Here is a 12413-nt window from a genome sequence, read left to right on the forward strand (position 1 = left end):
AAAAAAAAAAAAAAAAAAGGTATACATTTAGTAAGTAAAAAATGAGATGCAAACTCAAAATTTGTAGGATTCATATTTGCTCCACCTTTGGGATGGATGGTGGCTTTCTTTGGCTACATATATGGATTTATGATCATTTTTTAAGGTAAAATCTGAGCCTTCCAGTGTGGACACAGCTAGTTATAAGGAGGGCAGACTAGGGGACATTCTTCACACTTTGCTCCATAAAGTGTCAGAATCTGTCCTGTGAGCTGGTGACATGAGACCCCTCCAGCCCTAACCAGCAGTGAAGGAGCTCATGATACCCAGTTCATGTCCTGGCCATGAAGAGGGTCTGGAGGCTGAGCAACCCCAGGAAGGTTGGGTGGGCATCATTCTGGAAGTGTGGCCAGAATCAGCCCATGCTGCAGGATCATTGCAGGCTGTGGGTAATTCTCCGAGATGGGACTGATAAGCAGACAGGTAATTGAAACCAAGAACCTAGTGAGGTTCTAAGGGGCATGGGGGAAGGCCATAGTGGGCAACCACTCCACAGCTATCAGACCCTCATCAATGAGCTTCTGTGTGGGGTTCCGGTTCCAGAAGGGAATGGGCAGTAAGGAAGGAACTTGAAGCAGAAGTGACTGCCAGCTCAGAAAGGATGCTTTATGGTCAGAAATAAAAGGACCATGAGTGGGGTCTCCATATATCCTTATTTGCTTGAACAATCCCAATATACAACCTTTTATTCTACTGATTATTAATAGTTTCACTTTTAATTTTCAAAAGAGTCCCAGTGTGGGCAATATTTTATATGGCCACCCATATAAAGCTATGGCCCAACAGACTTTCATGCCAAGCAAGGGACTGTGCCTCAGCCGAGTGTTCTGGATGCCAAGGGAGATCCCTGAGCAAAAGGCCTAAGAGGCAGTCCATGGTTAACTCCCTCCTCCCTCTCTCCCTCATCTCATGCCATTCTTCCCCTCGAAACTTTCCTACCTCAGTGCCTTTGCAGCTGGCATTTTGCCATATTGAAATGTCCCTCGCAATGCTGGTTCTGCCTCATCATTCCTCACCTGTCACCCTCCCAGAGGGAATGTCTATCCTTATCCAGAAGTGTAATCCTTCCTTGTTTATTTTCCTCATATTCTCTTTGATAAATGCATTACTCAACTTTTACCTTGGCATTGACAGACCCAGAACCTCAGCAACTTGCCACAATATATATTTCTGGCTCACAGTCCATGAAGGCTGCCAGTCATCGTGGCTCTGCATTGCTCTGCTGGGCTCCCTACAGCAACTATCTCATTCTGGGACCCAGGCTGAAGGACCAGGCTCTACCTAGGGTGTGCCGTTCTCAAGGAAGAAAAGAAAAGCTCTGGGAGACAGACAAACCCGCAAACTCATCTAAAACTCTGTTGGCAAAGGCTTATGTCACACTCACATTCTCGAATCACAAGACCAAGCCCAAGGACAATGGTGCTGGTAGGAGGGCTAAAAGAATGTATGGCAAGGATGAGGAGGGAACAAATAATACATTCTGTCTCAATCAGCAACACTTACTTTATCTGTTGATTGTCTGACAGCCTCCCTGAAGGCAAAAATATCTTGTTCAGTGTTGTATTCCAAATGCCAATCATGCAGCAAAGTCTTAATCTTTTTTTTTTTTTTTTAATAGTATTGGGGATTGAACCCAGGAGTACTTGGTCTGTTTTATTTTTATTTGAAGACAGGGGTTCTTTAAGATGCTAAGGTTGGCCTCCAACTTGTGATCCTCCTACCTCGGGCTCCCAAGTCACAGAATTACAGGCATGCACCACTGTGCCTGGCTCACAAAATTCTTAGTAAGCATTGGTTTCCTGTTTTTTGTTATAGTTACTAGTAGTGGTATTGGGATTGGTGTTATTACGGAGACAAAGCTAACCTGGTAGGAGTAGGGGAAGATTCCGTTTGGAAGATGCTCGGCCACCAGAGCCTGTTAGCAGCAGGCTTTCTTCTGGGGTCCTCAAGCATGTGGAGTTTAGCCAAGGGTGGTGTAGGTACTCAGAGGGGTGAACCCGAAATGCAGACTCAATGACTACAGCTGGAAGGGTCAGTGCAGGGCGGGAGGGTCCCATGCCACTCACCAGAAATGACACTTAACAGAGTTTTTTAGATGAACAAGGGAAGAACACGTGCTAAAAAAAGAAACAGCTTTGGGTTAACCTTGAACGTTTGTAGAGCTGCAGGTGGGCCCATCTGACCAGACTGTGGGGTCCCTTAAGCGGGCAGGCAGGATAAAAATAACAGAGCTTGGCAAGGGCCTTAGGCCATTGAGAGTACCCTGCCCCTTTGAGGAGTCTAGACATTATCCTGCAAGCAGCAGGGAGTCCTTAAAGAGTCCCAGGCAAGGATGCACCAGAACAGACAATTGTGATCTACAAAATTGGCTCTCCATATTGAGCCACTATGGAGGACGGATTCCAAAGGAGTGAGGTTTAAAGTGGGAGACTGGGGTCTCCACTAAATAGGGCTGTGATGAGGATGTGACAAGTACAAGAGATTACTGAGGAGATAGAACCCACAGGAGTTAGCTCCTGATTGGCTGTGGGAGCGTGGGAGAAGCAGTAGATATATTTCTCTTAGGCAATTGGATGTTGTCATTCATGAAGATAAGGAATGAAAGAAGCTTTGGAAAATAGATAAAGAGTTCAATTTTGGACGCGCATTCAAGGTGCCGGTGGGATTTCCTGTAGAGCTGTACATCAGGCTGTTGTGCATCAAGTCTAGGGTGTGTCTGGGCCATGGGTGTTTGTTTGGGAGCAAGTGGGAGGTGAGAAGAGGGCCTAAGGAAAGCTCACACTGGGTGATGGCAGGGTTGAATCATCTGTAGATGCCAGGGAACACTCTAGAATCTAGGAGAATCAAGTTTGGGGGAGAAGACCAGAGGTTCAGCTTAGAACATATTTAGTTAAACTTGCTGTGATTAAAACCCAGACCCCTTTCCATGGGCTCAAAATCCTTTGCCATCCTGTCCGACTCATCTCATGCTTCTTGTTCCATCCACCACCACGCTTCTGCCACACTGTCCTCCTCTGTCCCCCACAAGTCCCAAGCTCATTCCCCACTTGGTCGTTTGCAATTAGAGTTCTTTCCACCTGGAGTGGTTGTCCTTGGGATGGCTGGCTCTTTGTCATCAGGCCACAGTTCCAAGGCCACTTCCTCAAACAGGCCATCTCTGTTCCCTCTGTTGAAAGTCGCACATGCTCACCCCATTCACTTTTTCCCTTTGCTGGGTCTTGGGTTCTTTGTCATCTGTGAGAAGATAAACAGCACAGGGTCTTGGACGTGCTTCTCCATCCTGTGTCTGCTCACCCCATCTGCAGGGCAGAGGCTGGCAGGCAGCAGACGCCACATCATGCCATTGAAACACCACCTAGGTGAAGACGTTTCAGAGACCACCGCACATCCATGTCTGTAGCTCGGGAGAAGGTTTGTATTGAGGTCTACAGTTAGGAAGCGTGTGTGGGGTGGGGGCCCTAATGAGAATGTGGAATGTAAAATGAAAAGATGACCCAGAAAGAGGGCCTTTTATGTTTCAAATGTAAAAGTCAGGGAGAAGACAGAGCTTGAGGTCCAAGATGGAATGGGTGTCATGGAAGACAGAAGAGGGAGGGGGAACTCTGTTGAATGTCCTGCCAATTCATCTCAGGACACCAATTGTCCAAATCCTCAAGAGGCGGGAATCAGACAAAAAAATAAATAAATGCAAAAACTTGGGCAAAATTCATGGCTTTCAGATCCGATTCTATCAAATATGAATTTAATAATTAATGTGCTCAGGACATATTTAGCCAGGACTGTCTATTTGTGCTTGCTGCTCCTTTTGAAATGTGTGTACATTTCTAGAAGGCATCTTCAGTATTCTCAGAGAGCACCAAGCTAAAATTAATCTCATCTATGATAAGGATGAGGCTGCCAAGTGACTAGCTTCACCCCTGATGCATGTCACCTTAAGAACCTCACACAGCCTCCTTGGGACCAGTGAGGCTAAATGATAACTTTCACCAAGACCCAGTCCCAAAGATGGCATCTAGATAGCTGAGATGGAAATGACGGTGAGCAGAAAGAGGCAAAAGAAATGCAGGTGAGCTGCAAGGCCTCCCTTCCAGCCCAGCTCTAGCCTTAATCAGCAGGGCTTCCTCAGTTTACTGATCCAGAGACACACAGTGAACCAAGAGCCATCTGAGTGGGCCACATCTGCTGGGGTGAGTTGCTGGAGAAAAACCACCCAATTGGGCAAACTGGCACTGCTACCAATTCATGGTCACCCATCTCAATCAAGCCTGCGACACTGCCTGGCAATCCATCTGTGTTTTTCAAGTCAGGCTATTCTCCACTTCTCCATGGAAACTACCCCAAGCATTCTCTACCCTCCTCAGACCCATTCCCCACCCGCATATTGCACTTGAGAATGACCTTGCCTTCCAGCTCACAGGCAACCCATGCAACTTCCAAAGACTAAAAACATCAAGTGTGCAGACCCAGACCATCCTCACTCTCCCTCCATCCTTCTCTCCTTTTATAATAGCTGATCAATCTTTTCTCCTATTGAAAACCAATCCCACCATAGATTATACATCAGGAAGAAAATTTTAATATAATCACATTTATGCTTAAGGTCGGGCATCTCCAGACACCTTTAACATCACATTAAGAAATGCATTTTTACATCACATTCAGTGCACACTTGCACATTATTGCAGCCTATCTTTCACAAACAGCGCTTACCTTTACTACCTGTAATGAACTGACATACTTTTCTGTTCTCTTTTGTTTTTTGTTTGTCTGTTTTGTTTCTTAACACCTTGCTCATGATCTACCACATCAGTTTCATATGGGTCACAGCCCACTGATTCACACATTTTGCTATGGTTCTCCCCCACCTCTCACCTTCTGTGTCAGTCAACTTTCCATCACTATAACAAATAACTTAGATAATCAACTTATAAAGCGAAAAGGTTTATTTTGGCTCAGAGTTTTAGAGGTTCCCAGCTGGGATTGATTGGCTTCCTGTTTTGGACCTGTGGCAAGGAGCACAAGGTGGAGCAAAACCACCTACCTCACAGCCAGGAAGCAAAAGAGACAAGAAAGGCCAGAGTTCCATGATCCCCTTCAAGAGCATCTTTTTAATGACCTTCCACAGGGCCCCACCTCTCAAAGGCTCTACCACTCCCCATAGCCTCATCCAATAGCACCAAGGCTTTAGTATATGGGCCTTTGGGAGACATTTCAGATTCAATTGTAGCACCTTCTTGGAACTCATCCTCCATCTGCCTCTTCAGCCGCTTCCCTTCTTCCCATTCCCTCTCATCAACACTTAAAATTTTCTTGGACCTCTCTCAAGAAAACAAAAGCATCCCTCTCCACTTCCGGCATCTCCTTTGCAGGATCCTGGGTACACTCTCACCTCTGGGCTTCTCTGACAGCACCTCTGCCCTTGCTGTGTGCGTGCCTCACCTCCCAGGCCCCTGTCATCCACCCCATTATAACTGTGCATCCACAGAGCTTCTAAATCTGCTCTCCCAGACGTCATCAGGGAGCATCTTGTTGCTGAAACCCAGTGAATAGTTTTCAGCCCAGAGGAGACATGCACACAGCAGCCTCCCCAAGCAGATGGCCCATCCTCCTCTGAAATCCCTCTCCTTGTCCATGTGACACCACTCTCCTGTTTTCCTGTCTACCTCTTGACTGCTTGGTCTCCACCTTGCCAACTTCCCTCTTTTTCCTCAAAAAGTTCTGTGCCATTTTTGTCTTTGGCCAAATCAGTAGCTCAATCTTTTTACATTTCTTTTTTTCCTAATAATATTGTATATCTTTGTACATCTTCACTGGCCAACTTTACTCCTTTGTTAGTTCCTCTTAAATTTCCTCCACCAATATCTATTTTGAGTTTCTCTTATTTCTGAATTCCAGTTCTTTGTATCTGAAACATAATAAATATTCAACTGTAATAACTTGAAACTATTTTCTCTCCAGTTTGTTCCTCATTGACTGTTGAGCCTTTGATTATGGTGATATTTTAAATCCAAAATTTTCTATTTCAATTCAAAATATTGTTTCTTTTAAGATTTCTAACTTTGATATAATGCTAAGAAATTCCTCCTCCACCTCTGAAATTATACAAATATTCTTTATATTTTCTTCTGATGTATGGAAACAGCTGTGGTCTAGTTTTTTGGTTGTTTTTTTTTTAACAAGTGGTTAGCCATTTTTTCTAGTATCTTATATTGATCAAGTAACCTTGTTAATTTGAAAACCCCTTCATCATATATTAAATTCTTACATTCCTATGTCTATTTGTGGACTTTCTTTTTCAGTTCCATTGATCTCTCATTCAAAACCAATTCAATACAGATTTCATTGTCACAGCTTTATAGCAAGTTTTAATGTACTTAGTATCTGCATTGACAAGCTTTTCGTCCGCTGAGTAGAATCACATGTTGTGGTTGAGAGTGTGGGCTCTGGAACCTGCCTGACAGGGTTCATTATTCTGGTCCCATCACATAAGGCTGTGTGACTGTGAGCAGGTTACTTGAGCCCTTGAACTCAACTTCTGCATCTAAAAAATGGACTTAATGATTAATAGTAACCACCTCAGAGATTGCTGTGATGGTTAATGAGTTACGACATGATACTCTTGGATGTTTATTAAGACCCCATTTGTTATTTTTCTCATCTATCTCAAGGACAGTGTAGTTGTTTTGACTTGTTTATTCCAACAAATGGAACTTACAATTGCTGATAGTTCCAGGAAAAAAAAATTGGTATGGATCTTCTCTGGAATTGGGTTAAAATGTGTATCATAACTTGAGGATAATTGTCAACTTATGAACTCTTTTCAACAAGGGACATTGTCTCCATTTTTAAATTTACTTTTCTATCAGTAAAGTTTTGCTATTTTGGTTACATAGGCTGTGTTTTATTGTTTTGTGGCTGAAGTTGATTTTTAGCACTTTGCATATAGGATTTGTGCTACACTGTTGATGTGACCATGTGTGAGTAGGTGGATAGAAACGTGTACACTATCATGGTGAGAATATTTGTTCAGGATTAATTTAAATAGTTTGGCTATTACAAGTTTGTATAAACTTTTAAAGCACTACCTATGAAACCATCTATCTCCTAAGTAGTTTCCATTTGCCTTAGGATTTTCCCTTCATACTAATTTTGGTATTCAGATTTGCCTGGGAAATTCTTCATTTTGACAAGATTTCAAATTTATTAGTATATTATATATTCACCATTCTTTTATAATTGGATTATTGCCTTAATTTTATTATAACTATTATTATTATTATTATTATTATTATTATTATTATTATTGTCATTGCTGTTGTTATTATTTATTAACTAAAACAATCAGCAATTTCTCTTTTATTTGTCTCTTCAAAAGCTGGCTATTTTTATCTCTTCTGAATTTATTATTCTCCCTTCTCAATCTTCTTTAGTTATTCTCTTTGTAACTTTTTGAGTATAAATACTCATTTCATTTATATTTCTTTATTATTATTATTATTCAATAATGAGTAAGGCTATGAATTTTCTCCTTACTATAGCTTTGGCCTAGTATCATCACCATTATAAGCAGTCAGTATTGAAAGCTCTTCTTTGAACTCTTTGAACTCAGGAACTTAGGAACTTTGTGAATTTTCAAGTGATTGTGGATCTTCTTTATCCTTTTTTGTTGATTTCTAGTCTGTCCTGCAAACAGAAAATGTGACCCAGTAGTTTTTGTTTTGTAGTAGAATTTATGGAGTTTTCCTTGTAACATAAAAGAAGATCTGTTTTTGCCATATTCCATGGGCACCTGTAAAGAAGGTTGTGTTCCTTGTTTAGAAGTCAGAGTTTCAAATAGACCCACATGTTATGGTTTGGATCTGAAATGTCCCCCCAAAGGTTCTTGTGTTGAAGGCTTGGTCCCCCAACGCAGCAATGTCCAGAGGTGGGGTTGTTGAATAGTGTTTGGATCCTGAGGGCTCTGACCTCATCAATGGATTAATCCATTGACAGGTTCATCGCCTATGGCATTATTGGGAACTGGCAGAAACTTTAGGAAGCAGGAGCTAGTTGGAGGAAGGTCACAGGGGTATGCCCTAGAAAGATTCTTTTTGTTCTCAGCCCCTTCCTCCCTCTCTCTTGCTTCCCAGCCACAATGAGGTGAGCTTGGCCACACCCTTCCACCATGATATACTGCTCATCCCAGGCTCAGAAGCAATGAAGCCAATTGACAATGGGCTGAAATCTCTGAAACCATGAGCCTAAATAAACCTTTCCTCCTTTAAGTTGTTTTTCTTGGGTATTTTATTATAGTGACAGAAAGCTGACTAACACATCATATCCACTCCTAGTATTTTTCAGATCCTCCTTATCTTTATTTACTTTTGACCTCAAATTAGCATATTTTATTATGTCTGTTTCAATGCTTTGGGGCACACAGAATCATAACTGTCATGTCTTCATTTGGGAATGGGCTCATCATGCAGATTTTAACTATCATCTTTGGCTTTTCATTTGGGTTTTTGTAAGGATTGGTGAAGTCTCCCTTCTCTTAGTCCAAGTAATTGACTTAGAAATTTGAAAGCAGTGAAGCAACAGTGACCACACCAAAAGGAAAGTGTACTAAGAGAATTCTCCAACAAGCCCCTTTCATTTATTACTCAAGATCATAGTAAATTTATATTATGCACAGTATTTCCACCTCCACCTGTTCATGAGTTTTTCACCACTATAGTTTTTCAAAAGTCTAAACCTCCTTGAGAAATTTCCAACTTAAAAGCTTTGCCCAGCCAAGGTCAAGAGCAATAGCACCACCTGGTAATCACTTCTGAAAGGGAGAATCACCTGATCTCTCCCTTCTAAGTTGGATGATTGATAACGCTGAGATCCAGTTACAACTCTTTGTTGTAGTTACTGTCCTCATTTGGGAACTGAGAATCAGGCCCTTCCTATTCCCTATAGAAACAGACCATGTAAACTGTCTATACAGTTTTCCAGAGTGAGAAAGATGAGGCTATGGTGGGAAACTGCATATCCCTTCTCCTGTCCTGGTTGGGGCAGGTCTGGGTTCTCTCTTGAGATGGAAGACAGAGTTTATAAGGCCATAGTCTCCTTCTAATAGTGTCAGTTTTTCAGCCCCATCTCATTCCAGGTGCAAGAGGAAATGTCTTTTGGTAGCTGTCCAAGACTATTGGCTGGAAAAAAGGACCATCTAAGAGCCAGCTATAATATAACATCAGAGGGTCTGAAGTTAATGTTAAAACTACTTTTTGTTGCTGTTGTTCACATTTACTTCCACCGGTAGTTCTTAAATGCTGGATGCAATTTAGGATTGCCTGGGGAGCTTTAATATCCTTGATGACTAGGCCTACTACACCAACCAAATAGGAGCCTTTGGGGCCTGGGCATTGGGAAATTGTGACACTCTTCTGTTGTGAACCAACTTGGCCCATTCCTCTCCTTTCAACTACCTAGACTTACTTTGTCTTGTCTCAAACTAAGGGTTGTATTTTACTAGAAGATTAAGCTATATATATTTATTGTCATAAATCAAATTTTGTCTTTTTTTTAAGCACCTTACTTTCTAGTTCTCCTCTATATTTTTTTCCTTTGAATTCCATTTGTTTTTTTCTAAATTGACTGCTTTGCTTTTTCCCCTTTTGGTAATTGTAAAGATAAGCTATTTCTTATTCCATTACTAATTACACTTAATATCTTTAAAAACACACTCTAACCTATTTTTCTCTAATTAGCCATAGAAACTATAAAACAATTTCTTACAAGATGAGGAAATGAGCAGATCTCCTTGCTCTAACTTTATTCTTTATGTCAGTATAATCTGGAATATTTTACCCTGGGGTTTGGATGGGAATGATATTTTCTGTGTTCTCTTCCAAGGAATATTTGTTACCTTTGCATTCCATTTTATAGCAATTATTTAGATTCATTACGATGTTGGTTTATTCGCTTGTTACTTATCTTTTTTTATTAACCACAGCTTTCCCATACTTGAGTTCTTCCTTTTGACTCATCTCTCCATTGAACAGAAAATATCTTCAAGTGATCTTTTATGAATGGTGTGTGGAGACCATATTCTTTTTGAGGTCTTTGAGGTCTTTGAGAGCAGCTTCTGTTATCTCTGCTATTCAATGACTTGGTTGGGTCACACCCTTTTCTACTATTATTTAGGGCCACATCTGTACTGTGGTGTCTGAGGGAAATGTATTGATAATCGTGCCACAGTATTTTCTCATTTTCAGGACTAACACAGATGTCCAGTTATTTTTACAGGCTTTGGTCAATTCTGTTGCTTGAGTTTGGGAGTGGGATGAGATTGTGAAGCCCTTATGACCAGGTCTGTCTTTTCACATCTATCAACCATTGGATACTCACTGATTCATTCAGCGAGTGCTGGCTGAGCACCTAGAGTGTGCCAGGTACTGTGGGAGCCATTAGAAGTTTAGAGCAATTAGACAGACAGGATTTCTGCTTTCACAGAACATCTGGGTATATGCTGGGGAGAAAGAGGGCCAAGCCGTAAACAACTAAACAAGTGAACAAGACAAATTTAGAGATAAGTGGAGCTACCATATATAGCTACTCAAGATCTAAACTGGTGCCCCTGAAAAAAGGCTATAAATAAAATGAGTGATGGGGTAGCGGGTGGGAGCTCAGATGGTATTAATTAAATTCTCTGTGACAAATCCGTTTGTTCATCTGGTTACAGTGTTCCTCGTCATCTTCCCTCTGAAATTGTAGCATCTTTCTTCGTCTTTGGCTTATCTTAGACTGGTTTAATAGGCCACATGACAGGCCCCTTCTGTCTTCAAGGTCATTGCATGTGGGCATCATTTGTATGGTACCCACAACTGAACTACCACAAAGCTGGGGTCAGGGTGGCCGAGCCTCCATTTTCTGGCCTGATCAGGGCTGAAGCAATGCTTGGGATAAACGGAAGGATCTCCTAGGGACTCCACTGTCAGACTGAGGCCCAGTGGGCAGTATCATTCTCATACTGGGTGTGGAGGGGTGGCTGAGCTTGGTCCCTGGAGTCAAACTGTATGGATATGAATATGGTACTACCATCTACTGGCTATGTGACCCTGGCAAGTTACTTACCCTCTCTGTGCCTCAGTGTTTTCATGTTTCATTGTGGTTAATAATAATACCGACCGAAAGAATATTGTGACCGTTAAATTAAGGAATTGACGGAAGTGCTTAGAATAGTGTCCCATATTTAGTAAACCCTCAGTAATACCCAATAATCTCTGCTCTTAACTTTATCATGCATCGCTTTAAAAAGCTTTTCTGTGTTCTTTCTCCCCTTGATTCAAATTCTTTCTATACTTAAAAATAGAGGGATTATAAGGATGAGACAGAATGGTCTTAGAGACCAGGCTCACTTTTCTCAGGTTGGTGGGAGAGCTGTCTGTGGCAGATTGGAAAAGAAATTCCTCTTGCACATAAGGAGATGGGTGGGGCAGGGAGAAGCAAGAGGAAATTTGCCACATAAAGTCACTACTTCCCTGTGTGTGTGTGTGTGTGTGTGTGTGTGTGTTTGTGTGTGTGGTGTTTCCTTGGACAAAAGGAATTTTATTATTTTTTCATCCTAGCTTCGTTTAACTTAAGCATCAATATTATTAACACCAAATAACTTAAGCATCAATATTATTAACACCAAATATAGATATAAACATACAGGGATTTAAGTGATTATGCATATTCCTTTCTCTCTTCTTTGTCATTTTCTGTAATTTTTTAAAAAAATGTTTAGAAATGCTGTAGCATTTTTGCAATCACAAAAATTAAAAGGCATTTAATTTTGGGAAAAAAAATTACCCTGAAACCTATTACCCTAATACCATTTTTATTTGGGGACCATGTCCAAACCTCATCCATACATAAACAAGTGTTTAATAGCTATCATCAAAAGTACACGTATAATTTTATGATCTACTGTTTTACTTAAAATGATGTTTAACACTCTTTCTACAAGGTCATATTTATCACTTTAATGATTGCGTTCCGACCGCATCACATTAAAGGCTATAATTTACCTCACTTTATTGAGCTGACTGACAGATAGCTTGTTCCCATTTTTTTTCTCCATAATACAATTATGTCACTATCATCAGCTTTGTCCGGGTGGCTCTTTTTCTTTTGAATTAATTTCGGGAGATTACTGAGTCAGAGTGTTCAAACAGCTCTGTGGCTCTTAATAAGAATTCCTATGCTCCCTTCCAAAGGGTTCCATCGGCTTTCCTCTGCAACCGGCATTAAATGCATGTGCGAGTTCCCACAAAGCCTCAAAGGTATTGGGTTTTATGTCTCTTTCTTGACTTTTCTCTAGTGACATGGACTGTGTTTTCATGTTCATTCTGTTTGCTCTCCTCTGA

At 41.2% G+C, this 12413-nt stretch overlaps 1 protein-coding gene across 3 annotated transcripts in view; it reads left to right on the plus strand.

The window, feature by feature from the left end:
- The window catches only part of Csmd2 (CUB and Sushi multiple domains 2), a 546044-nt gene that overhangs the window by 338797 nt on the left and 194834 nt on the right, over positions 1-12413 (plus strand). The window lies entirely within an intron of this gene.

Source organism: Marmota marmota, unplaced genomic scaffold (assembly GCF_001458135.2).
Source record: "Marmota marmota marmota unplaced genomic scaffold, marMar, whole genome shotgun sequence".
Classification (NCBI taxonomy): Eukaryota; Metazoa; Chordata; class Mammalia; order Rodentia; family Sciuridae; genus Marmota; species Marmota marmota.